General features: G+C 43.5%; 1 long non-coding RNA gene across 1 annotated transcript in view; it reads left to right on the top strand.

Annotated features, from left to right (window-relative positions):
• The first annotated feature begins 3,541 nt into the window (after positions 1-3,541).
• LOC311228707 overlaps positions 3,542-21,874 on the top strand; it is a 64,823-nt gene continuing 46,490 nt past the window's right edge. Inside the window, exons 1-2 of the long non-coding RNA XR_014619684.1 lie at positions 3,542-3,632; positions 16,287-16,354. This is a non-coding gene — a long non-coding RNA (uncharacterized lncRNA). The remainder of the gene's footprint in view (positions 3,633-16,286; positions 16,355-21,874) is intronic.

Genomic DNA, 21,874 nt, shown 5'->3' with positions numbered 1-21,874 from the left:
TTACTGTATGAAGCACACTCTCAGGGGCGCGTGAACACTTAAGGTAACTAACTTGCGTTCAGCGTTTCTCTGATTGGCCACGACGCCCACGTGGCCCCCTTTTCGCCGCCTGCCGCTCTGTGTGTTGTGTTGCAGCGCGCGGCAGAGGTCCCTGCCTTCCTCAATTTATACGCATGGAAGTATTGACTATGCCGTAACGAATCATTAAAAAAATATACCGTTAACTGGAATATGTTGTTCCTTTACACATATGTTGGATTATGTAATTGGTTTGTCATGACAAACAAATAAAAAAATCAGGATTTACCCGGTGGCTACAACTACACACAGTGTTGTTGTAGCCACCTCCTCAGAGGCAGGAATACTAAGCTCCCCCTTAAGCTCCAGGAGAGAGGAGGCTGGTCACGTGGGCGTCGTGGCCAATCAGAGAAAAATCAGAGAAACGCTGAACGCAAGTTAGTTACCTTAAGTGTTCACGCCTCAGGCGCTCATACAGAACCAAGCATTTCACCGTAAAGTACATGTATTATTTTTATTGTGACAAATAATAAACAAACTTGAACTTGACACCAGCGAGGTCTGTTACGACCCCTGAATACAACACAAACCACCATTGACCTCATTTTGACCTCTGACAAGTCCATGATCTCCAGTAAAGGGGTGATAGCATGCGGGTTAAGTGATCATTATATGATTTTCTGTACCCGCAAAAAGCTAAAACAGAAGGCCGGCTGTCACAAAACAGTCACATCTAGAGACCTCAAAACTTACTCTAGAGAGGCCTTTAACCTAGAACTGGGGAGCTTGGACTGGTCAGATGAGCTCAGTGGTACACAGGTTGAAGAAACATGGCTTGGATTCAAAACCAAATTCACAGCAATACTCAACAACATGGCACCGATAAGAACCACCAGGGTTAAAAATCGCGCTGAGGCATGGATGCACACTGAAATACTGGCCGCTATGAAAACCAGAGACAAAAAATGCTCTGAACTTCATAAAAGTCAGACAAAGCTTTCCAAAAGCTCAAACAGTGAACTCCAAGCCCACGTGGTTGAACTAAAAATCCAAAGAAACAGACTAAGAAATGACGTAAACATCATGATCAGAACCGCAAAAAGAAATTTCATCAACGACAAAACGGAGGAAAACAAAAACAAACCCCGCGAACTTTGGAAATTACTCAATAATCAACTAGGCTGCAGTAAAAAACTTAAAACCAGATTCTCAAACATAAACATAAAGACGGACAACACGCTCATCACAGACAAGCTGGATGTAGCCAATTACTTAAACATCTTCTTCACAAACATAGCCACAACACTGGTAAACAAACTACCCTCCCACTCAGGGCATTATGGGGTAGAACACATAGTAGCATACTACAAAAACCTAGGGGTCCACAAAGACGACTTCAAACTTGAAATGGTAACAACCGATGAGGTACTCAAAAAATTGAGCGCCCTCCAACCTAACAAGGCCACTGGCCATGACAACATCCCCTCCAAATTCCTCAGAGACGCAGCAGCCGCCATCACCCCAGTCATCACACACATAATAAACCTCTCTATAAGACAGGGGCACGTCCCCAAGGACTTCAAAATTGCGAGAGTGACCCCTCTACACAAAAAGGGCAGCAAATTAGACCCAGGCAACTACCGCCCTGTTTCTATTCTTACCTCCATCTCGAAAGTCATGGAGAAAATAGTCTACGAACAGGTCGAAAAGTACCTGGCGGAAAAAAACCTAATCTACGAATTCCAATCTGGCTTCAGAACGTCCCACTCCACTGACACATGCCTCCTCTATTTGAACGACCACATCAAACAAGAGGTGGACGCTGGCAAATACTGCGGCATGGTCATGCTGGACCTACAAAAGGCCTTCGACACTGTCAATCACTCCATTCTAATGGACAAGCTAAAAGCAATTGGTTTTGATAGCCTATCAGTGAGCTGGATGCAATCCTACCTGGAGGGGAGAGAACAGATGGTAGAGGTAAACGGTACTCTATCCCCCCCCCTCACAGTGAGCTGTGGTGTTCCACAAGGAAGCATACTAGGACCGCTACTCTTCCTAATTTATGCAAATGACATGTCGTCAGCCTGTGACTGCAACTTGTTCCTGTTTGCGGACGACTCAGCCCTGCTGGTCTCTGACAAGAACAAATTGCAGGTTGAAAAAACCCTCAGCACGGAACTAGGCAAAATCTGCATATGGCTCGCTGATAACAAACTATCATTACACATGGGCAAAACAGAGTCCATTCTCTTCGGTTCAAATAACAAACTCAGCAAGACCGACGGTTTCTCAGTTACAGTGGGTGACAATATTGTCACAAGGAAAGACGAAATTACCTACCTGGGTTCCATCCTAGAGGCAAATCTTTCCTGTGACAAAATGGCATCCAATGTAATAAAAAAAGTCAACCAACGAACTAGATTCTTGTACCGGATCTCCTCTCTGGTAAACAAGAATACCCTGAAGACTCTGGCAGGAGCACTCATTCAAGGGTACTATGACTATGCGTGCACCTCATGGTACCAAAGCACCTCAAAGGCGCTTAAAACAAAATTACAAACATCACAAAACAAACTGGTCAGACTACTACTTGACCTGAACCCCAGAACCCACCTCACCCCTGCCCACTTTGCCAACCTAGGATGGCTTAGAGTAGACGACAGAGTACAGCAACTTGCAATGGGCCTGGTCTACAAGATACACTATACGACCGGGGTGCCCATGTACATGTCAAAATACTTCCCAAAGGTCAGTGAATACCACAACCACTACACCAGAGGAAGCTCAACAAATCATGTTAAACCCAGATTCGGCTCAAACAAGGGACTAAACACGTTCCGCAATTATGCCACAACAATGTGGAACGCCCTACCCAAAGCTGTAAAGGAATGTGAATCCCTGCCCACATTCAAAACCGCCCTTAAAGAGCACCTACGGGAGGCTGCAATTCGAAACTGGCCACCGTAAATGCCCAAAACCCCCACCACCTCCTAATAGACAGTCTCCTCCCCACCGCATGTATATATATATTCCCTCCCCGCCGTATGTATATTTCCCTCCCACCCACCCACCCCCTCCTAATGTACAGTCCCCTCCCCATCATATGTATATACTCTGTCAGGATCTAGGGGTAACAGTACTGTATATTTGAATACCGCCTATGTCACAAATGTATCAGTACTAAATACCTATATGTCCCTATGCCATAAATGTCATGTATGTTGTGTATGTCATAAATGTCTATATGAATTGAAAATGGGGGACCCTGATGGAAACAAGACAAACGTCTTTCTCAGGTCTGCATCCCCTTAACAATTGTATGTATTGAGCCGTACTGTATTGTACCCATTCTGCAATCTGTTAAATAAAGTTTTCATTCATTCATTCATTCAATACTGACACCAGCCATTGGTCGACCAATCCGGTAGGTGGCGCTGTCGCGAAAGAACGATGGTATCCGGGGCTGCATGGTTGTTGACGACTTGAAGTCACGTCGGTCTCCTCGCTTCCTCCAGTGAGTCTCGGCTGCTGCCTCCTCTGTGCTGCTCAGGTCTCTAGTCTAGTGGGACTGACTTCTGAGCCCCGACCTCCTGCTGATGGAGGCTCGTCAGGTAGTGACTGACATGTGTTTTCTAGCTGCATGTCTTGTGTGTTTGAGGGGAGTTCTCTTACTGTGTTGTTGTTAGCAGCCTCCACGCTGCTTCTTATTATCGCTCGTCGTGGTGGTTGATGTTGGCCTAGTTAGCAGAGCCAGTCATTAGCTCTCTCTCTCTCTCGCTCTCTCCTCTCTCCTCTCTCCTCTCTCTCTCGTTTCAACTGCTCCTGTTTTGTTGGAGATGCTATTTTCTTTCGGTCTTGCTCCACGTTCATTCCAATAGCTATTTTCGTTAGTTAGTAGTTTTCCTTCTGTAGCTGGAGCTAGTATTTTCTTAGCTGGTACCGCAGTATCTGGGGCTAGTGTTAGCTTAGCTGGCGTTATCAGTCTGATTGATTGATTGATTGAAAACTTTATTAACAGATTGCAGAATGGGTACAGTACAGCTCAATACATACAATTGTTAAGGGGATGCAGACCAGAGAGAGACTTTCGTCTTGTTTACATCAGGGTCCCCCATTTTCAATTCATCGTAACATATATGACATACATGACATACAGATAGACAGTACTGCTACATCTATACATTTATGACATATCAGATTTGCAATTACAGTACTGTTTGTGATACAAAAAGAGTCCAGAAAAAAAGAGTATATACATTTGATGTAGAAACTGTACATTGGATTGGGTAGGTGGGGGTGGGGGGGGACTACATTGGAGGTGGTTGGGTGGGTGGGGGGGGGGGGGGTTGGGTAGGAGTGGGGGGGGGGGGGGGGTAGGAGGGGTGGGTGGGCGACACTGTACAACTGTACAAACAAAACTGTACATTGGATTATTGACAAGACCATACTTGGTAATTTACTGTACATTGGAGGGGGTTGTGTTCGGACATTTACAGGGGCCAGTTTCGAGTTGCAGTCTCCCTTAGGTGTTTTTTGAGTGTTTTTGAAAGTGGGTAGTGATTCACATTCCTTTACAGCTTTGGGTAGGGCGTTCCACATTGATGTGGCATAATTGCGAAACGTGTTTAGTCCCTTGTTTGAGCCGAATCTGGGTTTAACATGATTTGTGGAGCTCCCTCTGGTGTTGTGATCGTGGTATTCACTGACCTTTGGGAAGTATTTTGACATGTACATGGGTACCTTGGTTGTGTAGTGTATCTTGTAGACCAGGCCCATTGCAAGTTGCTGTACTCTGTCGTCTACTCTAAGCCATCCTAGGTTGTCAAAGTGGGCAGGGGTGAGGTGGGTTCTAGGAGTAAGGTCAAGCAGTAGTCTGACCAGTTTGTTTTGAGATGTTTGTAATTTTGTTTTTAGCGCCTTTGAGGTGCTTTGGTACCATGAGGTGCAAGCATAGTCGTAGTACCCTTGAATGAGTGCTCCTGCTAGAGTCTTCACTCTTCAGGGTATTCTTGTTTACCAGTGAGGAGATCCGGTACAAGAATCGAGTTCGTTGGTTGACTTTTTTTTATTACATTGGATGCCATTTTGTCACAGGAAAGATTTGCCTCTAGGATGGAACCCAGGTAGGTAATATCTTCTTTCCTTGTGACAATATTGTCACCCACTGTAACTGAGAAGCCGTCGGTCTTGCTGAGTTTGTTATTTGAACCGAAGAGAATGGACTCTGTTTTGCCCATGTGTAATGATAGTTTGTTATCAGCGAGCCATAAGCAGATTTTGCCTAGTTCTGAGCTGAGGGTTTTTTCAACCTGTAACTTGTTCTTGTCAGAGACCAGCAGGGCTGAGTCGTCCGCAAACAGGAACAAGTTGCAGTCACAAGCTGACGACATGTCATTTGCATAAATTAGGAACAGTAGCGGACCTAGTATGCTTCCTTGTGGAACACCACAGCTTACTGTGAGGGGGGGGGATAGGGTACCGTTTACCTCCACCAGGTAACTGCGATTGATTGATTGATTGATTGAAAACTTTAACAGATTGCAGAATGGGTACAATACAGTATGGCTCAATACAAACAATTGTTAAGAGGATGCAGACCAGATAAATACTTTCTTCTTGTTTACGACAGGGTCCCCCATTTTCAATTCATCATACATGACATACAGATATACAGTACTGTTTCATCAAGCCATGTGTGACATACAAGACATATGCACAATATATATATACAGAGAGATCTTGCATGAAAAATATATACATTCGAGGGGGAAGAAACTGTACATTGGAGGGGGTTGGGTGGGTGTCTTTACAGGGGGGCATATGTCCTCTTAAAAAAGGACCCCAAAATGACATTTTTATTTTTGAGCTCTTCCAGACATGTAAATGAAAAACAATCTATTGTTTTGAATACAAATCGACCTCCTGTTCACTGTAAAGAATGAAAATGTTCATCAATACTAAACAACATGGCCCCCCTAAGAACCACCAGGGTAAAAAATCGCGCTGAGCCATGGATGCACAATGAAATACTGACCGCTATGAAAGCCAGAGACAAAAAATGCTCTGAGTTTCGTAAAAGTCAGTCAAAGCTTACCAAAAGCACGAGCAGTGAACTCCAAGACCACGTGATTGAACTCAAACTAGAAAGAAACGGACTAAGAAATGATGTAAACTCCATGATGAAAACTGCTAAAAAAAATTCATCAATGACTAAACTGAGGAAAACAAAAATAAACCATGTGAACTTTGGAAATTACTCAACAATCAACTAGGCTGCAGTAAAAAACTTAAAACCAGGTTCTCCCGTCTTCAAATCCTTCAATAGGTTTTGTGATCTGGACAGAACATCCCACTCCACTGACGCATGCCTTCTCTATTTGAACGACCACATCAAACAAGAGGTGGACGCGGGCAAATACTGCGGCATGGTCAAAAGGCCTTCGACACTGTCAATCACACCATTCTGATTGACAAGCTAAAAGCAATAGGTTTTGATAGTCTATCAGTGAGCTGGATACAATCCTACCTGGAGGGGAGAGAACAGATGGTGGAGGTAAACGGTACCCTATCCCCCCCCCTCACAGTGAGCTGTGGTGTTCCACAAGGAAGCATACTAGGACCGCTACTATTCCTAATTTATGCAAATGACATGTCGTCAGCTTGTGACTGCAACTTGTTCCTGTTTGCGGACGACTCAGCCCTGCTGGTCTCTGACAAGAACAAGTTACAGGTTGAAAAAGCCCTCAGCTCGGAACTAGGCAAAATCTGCATATCAGGGCTGTACACTGCGAGCATCTCGTCGCAAATTGCCCCCTAATCTGGCCGGTCCGAGTGTTAAATATCATCTGGGGGCAAGCTTGCGAGTAGTGATTGCAACCCTTCATTCGCATTTCACTCCTAAATTAATCCATACAAATTGGATAAAACATTAGCCTACAACCAGGGCATAATGTTGCGGTTGTAATTTCATTAGACAGACAAGCGCGGACCTTTAATAACATGCAATTTGATTGACACGAGCAATGGGCTAACGTTAGCTGCTATCCACGGTATCCATTAGGATTATGCTAAGCTAACTAGCGTTAGCTGCTGCTAACCCTGGACACCAGTCAAAGCGGACTCCACAACACTAGTTCCATTCGGGAGGAAAGGGGGTGAGTTATATTGACAACGCTTGACAACAGAAGTTTAAACATAACTTCATATTTATTGGTTATTCGTTTCTGTTACTGTATATCATCCACTTTCCATCTCCGTCTGTTAAACGCTTCCTGTTTACATTCGAGTGTGACGTCATCACCTACGGCAGCTTAGACGATCAAAACGCGAAACTAGAACAAAACCCGGGGGGGGGGGGGGGGGGGGGGGGGGCTGGCTCTCATTTGTTCTCGCCCCCTCTCTCTCTCTCTCGCTCTGATTGATTGAAAACTTTATTAACAGATTGCAGAATGGGTACAATACAGTACAGCTCTCTCTACATTCAATGATTTAAAGTAGCCAAACGTTACAGACAGTATAAATACTAACTGGATAGTTGATGATATAAACATTTAATTTCATTATCTGAAATATTCTAAAATCATTAAGTCTGCTATAAGCCATTATCCCTTTGTGTGTGTGATTATTATTTTCTCACAGTAGTGTGTGTGTATATATATGTGTGTGTGTTTGGCTAAAGTGGATAGAAAACACAGTACTGTGCAAAAAAAAGGCACCCAAAAGTTTTTATATAAATGGTCTTAGATGTAAATACATTTTTTATTAGTGTGTCAGTAGACTACTCTTAGTACATTCATTAAATTATTTTTTAAAGCATCTTCATGGTTTAATAATGCAAACATATGTTGCAGGGACTTATTATAATCATCATATTGGCGTGACTGTATGCATCAAAGGGTTAAATCAAGCATTTTTAAGTGCTTTAGAGGAAATGTCAAAATATTGCGATATATATCGTGTATCGTGATATGGCCAAAAAATATCGCGATATCATTTAGAGGCCATATCGCCCAGCCCTACTATAATGGTAAAATAGTTATTTAAAAACTAGGGGCAAGTGTGCCCCTAGTGAAAAAGCTTAGCGTACAGCCCTGCATATGGCTCGCCGACAACAAACTATCATTACACATGGGCAAAACAGAGTCCATTCTCTTCAGTTCAAATAACAAACTCAGCAAGACGACGGCTTCTCGGTTACAGTGGGTGACAATATTGTCACAAGGAAAGATGAAATTACTTACCTGGGTTCCATCCTAGAGGCTAATCTTTCCTGTGACAAAATGGCATCCAATGTAATAAAAAGTCAACCAACAAACTCGATTCTTGTACCGGATCTCCTCTCTGGTAAACAAGAATACCCTGAAGACTCTGGCAGGAGCACTCATTCAAGGGTACTACGACTATGCTTGCACCTCATGGTACCAAAGCACCTCAAAGGCACTAAAAAACAAATTACAAACATCTCAAAACAAGCTAGTCAGACTACTGCTTGACCTGACTCCTAGAACCCACCTCACCCCTGCCCACTTTGACAACCTAGGATGGCTTAGAGTAGACGACAGAGTACAGCAACTTGCAATGGGCCTGGTCTACAAGATACACTACGCCAGTGGTTCTCAAACTTTTTACACCAAGTACCACCTGAGAACGTAGCTGGCTCTCCAAGTACCACCATATGACCGGCGTTAAAATACAGTCTATTCAGCTATGCACAGTTCACGCAGGAGGCAAATGTATTCCTAATACCATTATTTATTGTTAACTTTTGTCAGACACAGCCACAATGTACAAAGGGATAGCACTAGAACTAGCAAACGCTTCCACACAACTCATACAATGCAAGGGACATTGAGAACATAATAACTAACATTCTCACATAGCAAGTGAGAAAATTAAGAACAACTGTATTATGTACTTAATTATCTCTCTCTCTCTCTCTCACTCTCACTCTCACTCTCTCTCTCTCACACAGCAAGCAATTGTCCGTCATTCTCTCTCTCTCTCTCTCTCACACACACACACACACACACACACACACACACACACACACACACACGCACACACACAATTATTTTGTTACAAACACTTAATTTCCTCCATTCTGGTGCAGGAATTTTTTAATTTTTACCCTTTAAATGCCAGTGTTTGTGATGGGCATCACAAATTATTGTAAAAAAGAAAAGAAAACACATATTCAATACATTTTTGAATGTTTACCCTTTAAATGCCAGTTTGTGTGATGGCATCACAAATTATTGTTAAAAAAACACACGAAGTAAAATATTTTCAATATATCAAATGCAAAGTACATTTTTCTGGGGGGGATTATTACAGGCTAGGCATGTGTCAATGATTAGCAGCAACACATATTTTGATGGATTTTTTGTAATGTCATTTTTTGTAATGTCAGATTATAGCCGCTCTCGTCTTTTTTTTCTCCGCCGCGAGATCGTTAAAAAACTACAAGTCCCACATTGCACTCAAGTCAACGGTCCAATCACAGTAGAGTGACGTGACTGGTTTCATGAGGGAAAAAAAGCAAATGACCAATCGGAAGCTCCCATTTGGCTTGTTTACTTCCGTCTGCTCTAGTCTATATTGGACCTCCATGAGCTAACGTTACTGTTTAAACAATGACCCAGTCAACTATTCACTTTTAGTTTAATACATGACGAGGCATTGTCTAACGGTATCTAGCTGGCTAGCTACTGATAGCTGCTGATATCAACAAATGCTCCAGCAATAGTCTACTCGAGTGCATAATACCTCCGTTCCCTCGTTAGCTAGCTTAGCTAGCTCACGTTAGATAATAATAATAATGCAGATCCATCTGTCCCAGTAAACGAAATTGTCTTAACGTTATCTACCGGGCTAGCAGTAGCTACAGATAGCTCCTGATATCAATGTCTTATAACATTGATTGAATGCGTATTCTAGCTGAGGGCATGTTGAATGTGATTTGACAAAACAACCGTAACGTTAAATAGGGTCCAGCTGCATCGCCGGAGAATCCTTGCATGCTGAATGTAGGGTCTAGCTGAATATAGGGTCTAGCTGCAGGGCCGGAGAATCCTTGCTGGAGCTGGAGGCTACTCAAGTATACACACTAGTCTGGTCAGTTTAGGCATAATGGCTGCAAATCATGATTAACATTTGAGCCAATGTTTTTCTGTTCATTTAGGGCCTGATAAACAAAAAAATGCAAGGAGCCCAAAAAATTTGCTAGGCGAAGTCCCTGAAATGGCCACGCCCACTTTTTAGGCCTGGCATTTTGTATCTCGGCTCCTGAAGGTCACAGAGAGTTGATTTTGGGCTCAAAAGTTGCGGAAACACCACATTTATATTAGTGTTATGAACAAACATATGCCCTAAAACCTTTACTTTTTCAGATATTTGTGAAAAATCACTGCTATTCCGCCACAGCCGTTTTGGCTACGGCCGAAATTCTAAACCGCTCTGGGTGTATCGCGTATCATGGGAGAAGAGTTTTCTCATTCATACTTTGCTTTTATGGGTGGGCTGCACCTTGAGAAGGTTTCTCTGGTCTGTGTTGGCCAGTTGATAAAAGGAACTGGCCTGGATACCATCTTAACCTCAGCTAATCTGAACATCACTGGTCTGACAACTGCTGTATGTGATGTGAATTCCACAAAGAAGGCTAGATACTGCATTCAAATCCTGGCTGTGGTCCTGGCCAATAAGAGAGACGAGGCATTCCAGGCAAAACATCTAGAGGACAACAGTTTGATTTGGAGCAATTGGGTGGCCAATGAAAACAGCCCCATGTTTCACTACTGGACCAATGTCCTTGAAGCAATCAAGAAGGATCTTATCTTCATCAGATACTTTCGGGAGGCCAACTTCATTATGATGGTCAGTGGACTTGAGCAGCTCATTCCTCTTTACTTTGCACTTGATCATACACACTATGCCAGATGGACATCAGCGTTTCTTCAGGATCTCAAAGAGCTCAAATGGAGACACCCAGAGTTGTTCAAGGAATTTCTATCAGGCTCTTTCGCAGTAAACACCAGAGGTAACCGATTTTCGAAGATTGTATGTGATCAAAAGCAGGAGCATAATATAAAGGTCATCAAGTCTGACACTGGATACGTCGATATCATCAATCGGGAAGATCAGGAATTCTTCAGGAAACTCGAACTTGCCCTACCTGAAATCCAGTGCTACCTAGCTGAGGTCGATGGTCAAGATCTAGCACACGGACACAAAGAAATGTTGGACTCCTTCAAGGAAACGTTTTCAAGCCACACTCTCAAGGTGTATCAGGGGATCCTTACCAACCCCTTCAACAAAGCACAGTTCATGAGGTTGAACTCATCCATTCCCTTCCCAGATGTGGTAACTAAAGATGCCAGCCTTGTTTTTACAGTTGGCAAAACACAGCATGACCAGTTTGTGCAGGAGCGATTTGTATATGCTCAGAAGGATGTTAGTGCGAAAATCTCCCGAAATGCCCTGAAACTCCCAAGTTCAGGTGCAAACGTCCAGCTTGCTAGCCCTGCAATCAAGCCACCTAAAGGAACCTTTGCAAAGCTGAAGGAGGCCTGCAGATCAAGAGAAGAAGAGACAAGGAGGCTCTTTGGTGGTGAATTCACAGGTAAATCTAGTTGATATAATTTCAAAGTTATTCAATGTTTTAGACGCAGGCAACTTTAGTCTTACCAGATTCTCGATACAGTGACGTTCAATTATTCATTTTATAAGTGAATTGATTTGACAGTGCTAATTTAGTTTTGGTAAAACTATTCATTTCAATCACAGGTTTACCAGAAGCCCTGTCAAGAAAGGATGGAGACATTTATCACAGCCAAAAGTCTCAAATCCTGAAGGACATCGGAGTACAAGTTCAATCTACAGCCTCAGAGGGACTTGTGATAGATCTATCTGTGCAAGTACGAATCCTGGCGAAGTCTCTCACCAAAGGCATGACATTCCGGGACTTTGTCTGCAAGGTGTTGAACAGCGTTGCCAAGATTGGTCATGAGAAGGGAGCAAATCGTATTGACATTGTGGCTGACCTCTACCAGACTATGAACATTAAGACTGCGACTAGGAATAATCGGGGGTCAGCAGGTAGTTCACAGATGGCCTTCAGCGAGAATGACACCGTGCCGGAATCTAAGCAATTCTTTGAAGGTTTTCTGTCTAATCAAGACAACAAGGTAGCCCTGAATTTAATGTTTGCCAGGATTGCTAAGGAACATGCATGGAACTGGAGCAAGGAGTTCAGCATCACCTACGGCAGGAAGATCCTTACAAACGTTGGCGAAAATGTTGAGATCCAGCTTTATGACCGCATAGAGATGCTTGAGGAGGCTAACAACCGCATCATTTGCCATGAGATGGACATGCTAAACAAGGGGATCAAGTCAGTTACGGTTAGAACAGTCGACTCCGATGTAGTTGTCATTCTACTAGGGTTCACTACAAAGTTCCTGTCAGTATGTTGTGATTTGCAACTTCGTCGACTTTGCTGTTCCGGACAAATGCCAGTTCTACTCAATCACAGAAGCACACAAGAAGCTTGGTGGAGATGTGGCTGATGCCATGCCTGTGTTCCATTATTTCAGTGGCTGTGATTCTGTGAGCACCTTCTTTAGCCACTCAAAGAATGCTCAATTCAAAGCCTGGATGAAACACAGTAAGTTGACAGAGCTCACTGCTGCATTGAGAGGACTAAGTTGCTGCCCTAGTATTGAGACTGTTAGGAACAGCATGGAAGTTATTGAACCCTGGGTAATGAGCTGGTACAACAAGGCTGGACTGTACGACTGTGCAAGTATAGATGGACTCAGATTACAGCTGTTCAAGCAGTCAGTTAAAGATGAGCTGCGAGACCTGCCCCCAAGACAGGATGCACTTCTACAGCATCTGTTGAGAGATACAGTCCAGGCAGGATGGCTGTCGGGGAACAGCCTTCTACAACTCCCTTGTCCCCCGGTTGTTGAATGGGGATGGACTACCGATGGGGAGAAACTCTTCGTCAAGTGGAGCACAGTTTCCGCAGGAGACACATTGTCTCAGGTAACAGGGGTGTGTAGCTGCAGATTTAATAAATGCACCTCATGTTCTTGTGCTAGCAGGGGGATGAAATGTCTCATTTATTGCAAGTGCATCAGCAAGTGTTTGAATCCTGTGTGATGGGATGTGTGATGTGTTCAAATAAAGTTTTTTAGGGGCGGCTGGGTGGTGCAGCGGACATTGCGCTCGTCACCAACGCAAGAGACACCGGGTTCGACTCCGGCTGTCTGCGTTGCCTCCGGCTTGGGCCAGCCATCATACTAACTCAATTGGCAGAGTTAGTGGGTGGAAGTCGATGGGTGGTAATCTGGACATTGTGGACAGCGACTCCTACAGGTCGGTTGGGGACGCCTGCACAGCAGAGGCAGGAAATGGCGGGGGTAGTGTGAGCCTCCCACATGTTACACCTTGCCAATGAGAGTCCGTGCTGGCAGGTGAAAAGATGTGACAGGCTGCCTCCTCGTGTATCGGAGGAGACACGTGATGCAAGGCTTCTATCCTCCCTACAACCGGCCAGTGGGGGGCATATGCGAGCAATGTTCAAGACAGGGGAGGGAAGAATTGGCACAGTGGAATTGGGATGGAAAATAAAAAAAGGAGAAAAAGTGGATACAAAAAATAAAGTTTTTTTGGACTTCAAGTGGTTTGCTTTGTTTCTTGGGTCGTTGTTGGGGTCCTCATCTTATAACAAAGCCTCAACCTAAACACTAGTATGCCCCATGAGTAGATTTAGAACTTTGGCCCAAACTAACTGCATGGCCTTCATGAGCAGATATGGCTGAAGTGGCTTGGGCACTGATCCTGATTCTCCTAGATCTATCTGCAGCCTTCGACACAGTCAACCATCAGATCCTCCTCGCGGCCCTCGCAGGAATGGGAGTGGCTGGATCTGCGCTGACATGGCTGACATCATACCTCAATGACCGCTCCTACCAAGTGTCATGGAGAGGGACTCTGTCGGCCACCCGCCCCCTCCGGACGGGTGTCCCCCAGGGCTCGGTCCTAGGACCCCTTCTCTTCTCCCTCTACACTAAATCACTGGGTAACATTATCACATCTCATGGCTTCTCATATCATTGTTATGCCGATGATACTCAACTCTTCCTCTCCTTCCCTCCCTCAGATATCCACGTCTCTGAGCGGATCTCGGCCTGTCTGTCCGACATCTCCGCCTGGATGACGACCAACCACCTCAAACTGAACCTAAGCAAAACAGAATTGCTCCACCTGCCGGCCAAATCCTCCCCCCTGACCGACCTCTCCATCACAGTCGAGAATGCAGCTGTGACCGCGTCGCCGACCGCCAAGAACCTTGGTGTTGTCCTCGACGACCAGTTGAACTTCTCTGCTCACATCGCAGCGACAACCAGAACCTGCAGATTCCTCCTGAGCAACGTCAGAAGGATACGCCCCTTCCTGACAAAAGAAGCCACCCAACTCCTCGTCCAATCAACAGTCATCTCCCGCCTCGACTACTGCAACGCACTGCTAGCTGGCCTCCCGGCCACTGCCACCAAGCCTCTTCAACTCATTCAAAATGCAGCGGCCCGCCTGATCTCAAACCTACCGAAGTCAGCCCATGTCACCCCACTTCTTAGGGACCTGCACTGGCTCCCCATTGCTGCACGTATCCGCTTCAAGGCCCTCGACCTAGCATACCGTGCGGCAAAGGGAACCGCTCCCGCCTACCTCCGGTCAATGGTCTCTAACTACACACCCTCAAGACCCCTACGCTCTGCGTCTTCTGGCCGCCTCAGATCTACTCCTATCCAAGCTCCCGGAGGGTCATCAAAGAGAAGCCGCCTATTCTCAGTCCTTGCCCCACAATGGTGGAATGAACTACCCATCCCAGTTAGGACAGCCGAATCCCGTCCAATCTTTCGCCGTCGACTAAAGACTCACTTCTTCAACCATTATCTGAAATGATAAAAAAAAAAAAAATCTAACCCCGACTAACCTTAATGTCATGCACTTGTCCTAATAAACTAACCTACACTGTAACACGCAACACTTTGATGAACATTGTTACTCAGCTGATAGAGTTATACCCTTCTTGCTGTCTTGTCGCACAGAACTTGTAAGTCGCTTTGGATAAAAGCGTCAGCTAAATGACTAAATGTAAATGTAAATGTAAATGATCAATTCAGAGATAAAAAAAGGTTTTTCATGAATATCTCAAAAAGTTAAGGTTTTAGGGCATATGTTTGTTCATAACACTAATATAAATGTGGTGTTTCTGCAACTTTTGAGCCCAAGATCAACTCTCTGCAACCTCCAGGAGCCGCGATAAAACATTTCAGGTCTAAAAAGTGGGCGTGGCCGTTTCAGAGACTTCGCCTACCTAATTTTTTGGGCTCCTTGCTTTTTTTTCTTTATTGGACCCTAAATGAACAGAAAAACATTGGCTCAAATGTTAATCATGATTTGCAGCCTTGACCCCATATTTGCCCCAAACTGACCAGACTAGACAGTGGAGCTGTTTGCAGATAGCAAGCATTTTGACTTATTGCGTGGTGGCGATGTCTCGCAGATAATACAACTACAAGTATGATTATATAATATATATTTTATTTAAAAAATTTTTTTTATATAAAATATATATATATATATTTTTTTTTATCAAAAAAATTTTGGCAGGTAAGAAATATGCTTGGCGGGTAGACTCTTCCCATCTACCCGCCACTGGCCGGTGAGTCAAAAAGTTTATTTCGCTCCCTGTCTCTGTCACAGTGATCTCCTGGTTGTTCCCCACTTAGATTATCTAACTATCGCGCCGTCGCAACCAGAAACACTGGCCTGGCCTGCTTCTAAGTTCAGTGGCCTGACTGCAATTTTTCTTTTTTTTAAACTTTTTTTTTAACTTTTTTTTTTTTTTTGGGAAATGTTTTCAAGTACCACCAGCAGTACCACCAAGTACCACCGTTTGAGAACCACTGCACTACGCGACCAAGGTACCCATGTACATGTCAAAATACTTCCCAAAGGTCAGTGATTCGGCTCAAACAAGGGACTAAACACGTTTCGCAATTATGCCACATCAATGTGGAACTCCCTACCCAAAGCTGTAAAGGAATGGAACCCCTCCCTACCTCTCTCCCAAACCGTTGCTACAACAATTGTTTTATGTTGCATGATCATGTATATCATGTACCTGCACTTGTCCAGAATCTTATGGGGATAATCCCCTCAATAATCAAATGGTTCTATTCTCTTCTTACCAACAGGACACAACAAGTCAAGGTGAATGACAAACTCTCTGAGGTCAAATTCTGCAGCACCGGGGTGTCTCAAGGTGCGTTGAGCTCCCCTCTCCTATTTACACTGTACACCAGGGGTCTCAAACTCAATTTACCTGGGGGCCGCTGGAGGTAGTGAGGCTGGGCCGCATCAAATATTCCAAAAGTATAATTGCCTGTATTATAATAAAAATAGGTAAAAACCATATTATGCGTTTTCATCAATAAATAAATGCTAGAGATGTTCCGATACCATTTTTCCCTTTCCGATCCGATTCCGATACCTAAGCTTTGGGTATCGGCCGATACCGATATTTATCCGATACCAGTGCATAAAAAAAAAATTAAAAAAAAAATTATATAAATTATACTTTTTTTTTTTTTTTTTTTTTCAGATACTGTTATACTGTTTTTTAGTAATAACTAGAACGTATGGTATTTATTCAACAACAGGTGATTGTATAGATTTGTATTAGTATCATTAATCAATGAGTATGGGCTGCAGCACTGCAGATATACCCTACTCCAATGATCCACACGGACATTAAACGGTGTTGCACTCGCTACTCAGTGGCTCTGCAGATATACCCTATTCAGTCTGTAAGCTAGTGGCAGATAGAACGCTCATGTTGTGATTTTTGATGCAAAATAAATATTCAACATTCTCTTTTGAAACTCCGCCTCAGACTCTTATCCTTTGGCACTTGCTGTACTTTGCTTGCAGGTCTGCAGCCATTATTGCTGGATTATGTGAATAGCACCAACTTTAGACACGGTAACGTTATCAAGCTAAGCTAACTGACCTAGCTCGCCTTCCCGCATCGACATTAAGATAACGTTAGTAATAGTCAGCTAACGCTAGTCCGTAGCTACTTAACTTAAATACAATTCACCGTGGGTGCATTATTGTTGATAGACGGTCACGGACAGTGTTAGGTCCTGGAGAAAGGACAGGCGATCATCTGATTTGATGTAACGTTAAAAGCGGATGTTGTTCCAACTAGCTATCTTTCCAGCTAATGCTATCATAACACCAGCCAAACACATCCCGATTCCCGTCCGAGCTCCCCGTCACACCGCACTGTCGGGGACAATGGAATTTAAGAAAGTGTATCTGCTGTTAAAATGACACAGCATCACACTTTAAAACATGTTCATTTTATAATCCTCAGACTCGGCAGGAGATAAATTACATCATGGGATCGGAGGCTAGAATTTACGTGTACTCGCCGATACCGATACTAGCATTTTAGGCAGTATCGGCGGCATTTCCGATACTAGTATCGGTATCGGAACAACTCTAATAAATGCCCCAAATTTTTTTATAGATTGGGGGCCCCACATTTTTTTATAGATTGGGGGCCCACAAATTGATTCTTTCATGGGGCCCAGAATCTCCAGCTACGCCCCTGGCTGGGACTCAGGATGAACGCATATTTTTCCGTCCATTCACCTTTGAATTGCAGTCGACTTTTCTTTTACTGACCATCTTTGAAAATGCCATATTTTTCTGCTGGCTGCCTGCTGGCGAAAATAGGCTAAAACTGGGAGCGAGTTTACTGTAGATGCGCTGCCAACTCTGCTCCGACTTGAACTGAAAGAGAGAGACGACATGCAGTCTGTGAAGACCCGCCCTACTCCCCTACTCTGCCTCTGATTCGCAGACTGTGGGTGAGGGGAAAAAACGCTGACGGGACGCGTATGTGATTGGACCAGACTCGTACACAGACAGACAGTGGCAGTGCAGCCGGACATGCAGAGCACTGCTCGCAGAGGAGAGAGATAGCGAGGATGCATTTGCTTCCACTTTACTTGATATCACTCCGGAATCACGTTTCAACCAAGTCACTAACATAACGTTGCTGTCATGAGCCTGCGCTATGGTAGCCTACAAGTGATAAAATAAATAAAACTTCCAACTCTCGCGCAACGACTTGGCAAACAGTTGCGCGCGGGCTGCATTACACTAAACTTTGATGTCCAGTAGGGGGCCGCAAAATATCATCCCGCGGGCCGCGAGTTTGAGACCCCTGCTGTACACCAATGAGTTTAGCAGCAGTCGGCCTAACAATCATGTCCTGACATTTTCAGACAACGCACTTATTCTAAGCCTATTGAAGGCTGGCGACTTCCCCACTACTTACTTTAAAGAGATCGACTCCTTTCAGGTCTGCTGTGAGAGACATCATCTCATTCTCAACACCACCAAAACTAAAGAGATGATCTATGACCCCAGAGAAGTGAGAGTACATGACCCTGTGGTAATTGGCGACTGTGATATAGAGCAGGTTGCATCATATAAATACCTAGGAATCCATGTGGATAATCGACTGAAATGGGATGTACATGTTGATGTTCCAAACTAGCCCAACGACGGCACTTCCTCCGTAGTCTCAGACTGTTTGGTGTGAGCACAGCGATCATGACTACATTTTATAAAGCTGTCTTAGAAAGCCTGATGAGCTATGGGATGGCAGCATGGTTTGGTACACTCGCAGTACAGTGTGAGTCGAATATTGAAAGGCTAGTGAAAGCAGCGATGAAGGTGACCGGAAACACCATGTATCCTTCACTCCAATCTATCTTTGAGAAAGTAGTGGTCAGCCAGGCACAGAGAATCTTACAGGACCCTTCTTATATTCTTTATCCTGAATATGAAGTTCTTCCCTCAGGGAGACCTCAGGGGAGTTCAGAGCAAGTAGATATAAGAGCAACCGCTACAAGCTCTCCTTCCTTCCTACATCCATCACTCTCCTAAATAACACTAAAGGTCGATTCCCTTGAGGCGACACCGAACAGTGGGCTGTCAGCCTGTCACCTCTTTCTTTCTTGTCCAAGTCTTAATCTGTTGTAATTTAATTAGGGCTGGGTGCAATATGAAGCTTTTCGAAGCTTTTGAAATGAGTTTTTCCTACTTATTACTATATTACGGTTGTACGTCTCTATGTATTTGTCTGAAGTCCTTTTTACTAACTGAACGAATGAATGATTGTATATATTTTCTTCTTCTTTGTTTACACTGTTATCGCAGAATGACGCAGCACTGATGTTTCAAGTAAATGTTCCCCTCTGGGACAATAAAGTTTATTCTTATCTTATAACACCCGTCCGTTACTATGACATTATTTATCATTACATACAATGTATCCATGCCTGTAGCTATATGCTGAAAAACAGGGATATTATTAGGGATGCACGATAATTATCGGGCCGATAATTATCGGGCCGATATCAGCAATTATGACGTCATCCCGATAAACTCGATAACGTTATTGATAGCTCCGATAACATATAATACATTTTTTGGTTAAAAGAAATCCGGTGTGGGTGGATTTGGATGAAGGGCGCTTGTTTTTATTATAGCCTCCTCCCGTTTTGCCAGTACTGTGGTAAAACTGATAGCGTGTGGTTTAGGAACAGGGAGTTTTTCACAAATCCAGCGCTCCCTTTCTTGGCTGTGACGTAGTCACGTTACATTCGGAGACAGACAGTCGATCTGCCAATTACGTCCCACGGCTTGCACCCACCTCTTCTTCTTACCACCAATCAGAAGCTCTCGTTCGTTTATTTACCTCCGGATTGTCAGCCATTACTCTACTCGGAGCTAACGTTATCTCCCCGCCAGCCACATTGACAAGTACCAGCGCTTATACATTACTGGCAAATGTCTTGTTGCACTTGTGGCAACGAGCGTTGTCAGCATCGACTTTAGTAAAATAGACCCAGACTTTTGAACATTTCGTTCTGTCCGCCATTATGAGAGCAGAGCTGTCTCTGTACTCCAGCGCAGCACCCGTGTGAGTGAGTGTGTGTGTGTGTGTGAGTGAGTGTGTGTGTGTGGGAGGGGAAGAGAGGAGAGAGCAGGCAGCCCGCTCCCCGCGTACACAGAAGGAGACAGAGGCATGAGAGATAGACAACGGCCAACAAGATTAGTTTGCGACGTTTAAATTCCTCAAAAAACACCTCCATAATTTCTCGAGTCCCGATAGCAGTACAGATGACGTCGGAGCTTATAAATACTCAAAAAAATAATAATATATATATATATATATATATATATACAGTTAAAAAATTTATTATAATACAATAAATATCGGTTATCGGTATCGGCTTGAGGAGCATAAAGTTATCGGTATCGGTGTCAAAAAATCAATATCGTGCATCCCTAGATATTATATGTATTGTGTGTTATCTCTCCACTCCATGCTATGTTAGTGCTTGTGCCAGCACAGGAGATACGATTAAATCTTTTTTTTTATATACATATTTAAAGGGGACATGCATTGCTATTCCTAACACTATTTGGGCAACTTTACACAATTCCTGTGAGTCTATTGAACACATCTGTATGTTTTTTTTCAAAGAAATTCATTGTTTTATATTTCTTATCAAGTACTCAAAAGCATAATTTTCCAGCCTCAGGATTTCAGGCTATTTTTGGATGGGCTCCGCCCATACTAGCAGAATGCTTTGAGTGACAGCCACCCACCAAATAGCTCCGGCCATACTACTCTACTAACGCCAAAGTGAACCTAATACTAGGGCTGTCTTAAATGCTTCGAAGCTTCGAACGTTCGATTCGATGGCACAAGCTTCGAACATTAAAAAAAAATCGAAGTTAAAAAAAAAAAAAAAAAAAAAATATATAAAAAAATTTTTCAAAAATTTTTTTTTCAATTTTTTTTTTACTTCGATTTGTGTGTGAGTGTGTGAGTGAGTGAGTGAGAGAGTGAGAGAGAGAACTACCCATCCCAGTTAGGACAGCCGAATCCCGTCCAATTTTTCGCCGTCGACTAAAGACTCACTTCTTCAACCATTATCTGAAATGATAAAAAAAAAAAATCTAACCGTGACTAACCTTACTGTCATGCACTTGTCCTAATAAACTAACCTACACTGTAACACGCAACACTTTGATGAACATTGTTACTCAGCTGATAGAGTTGTACCCTTCTTGCTGTCTTGTCGTACAGAACTTGTAAGTCGCTTTGGATAAAAGCGTCAGCTAAATGACTAAATGTAAGTGTGTGTGTAGGTGTGTGTGTGTGTGTGTGCGCGCGCCTTGTAGAATTCCACACATAAGAAAGAAAGATACTGGGATGAATAAACAAAATAGGAAATAAAATGTAGAAATGCATGCAATACATAAATAAATATGAATCTCCATATATGAAATATAACATTTAGATAAGGTGCTACTGAGATGTTTTGGTGAGTTCTTTGTTTTTTGGTGGAAGTTGCCCTTCTTAAAAATGCATGAACATTCACTGATAATTGGTCTGTAGTGGAGTCTACAAGGTCTACATTGCCGGACCATGTAGAATCCGGACCTTGTAGACTGACATAATTCTGTGCATAGTTTAGTCTACACAGGCCATATTTCAAATAATCAAAATCTTACTTCATTCATCTTAAACATTCTTGATTTGGGGGATTGGTAGTTCCCATGAAATCTGAAGTTGTTCAAACGACAACAGCGATCCACCTTGAATTAAATCACACAGCCGAGTGAAACCTTGTTGGATGCGTCAGTCACGAAAGGGGCTACTTAATTAATTAATCCAACCCACTTTATT

This window comes from Notolepis coatsorum (genome assembly GCF_963971535.1).
Source record: "Notolepis coatsorum genome assembly, chromosome: 5".
Classification (NCBI taxonomy): Eukaryota; Metazoa; Chordata; class Actinopteri; order Aulopiformes; family Paralepididae; genus Notolepis; species Notolepis coatsorum.
This window is presented reverse-complemented; position numbering and strand designations above follow the sequence as displayed.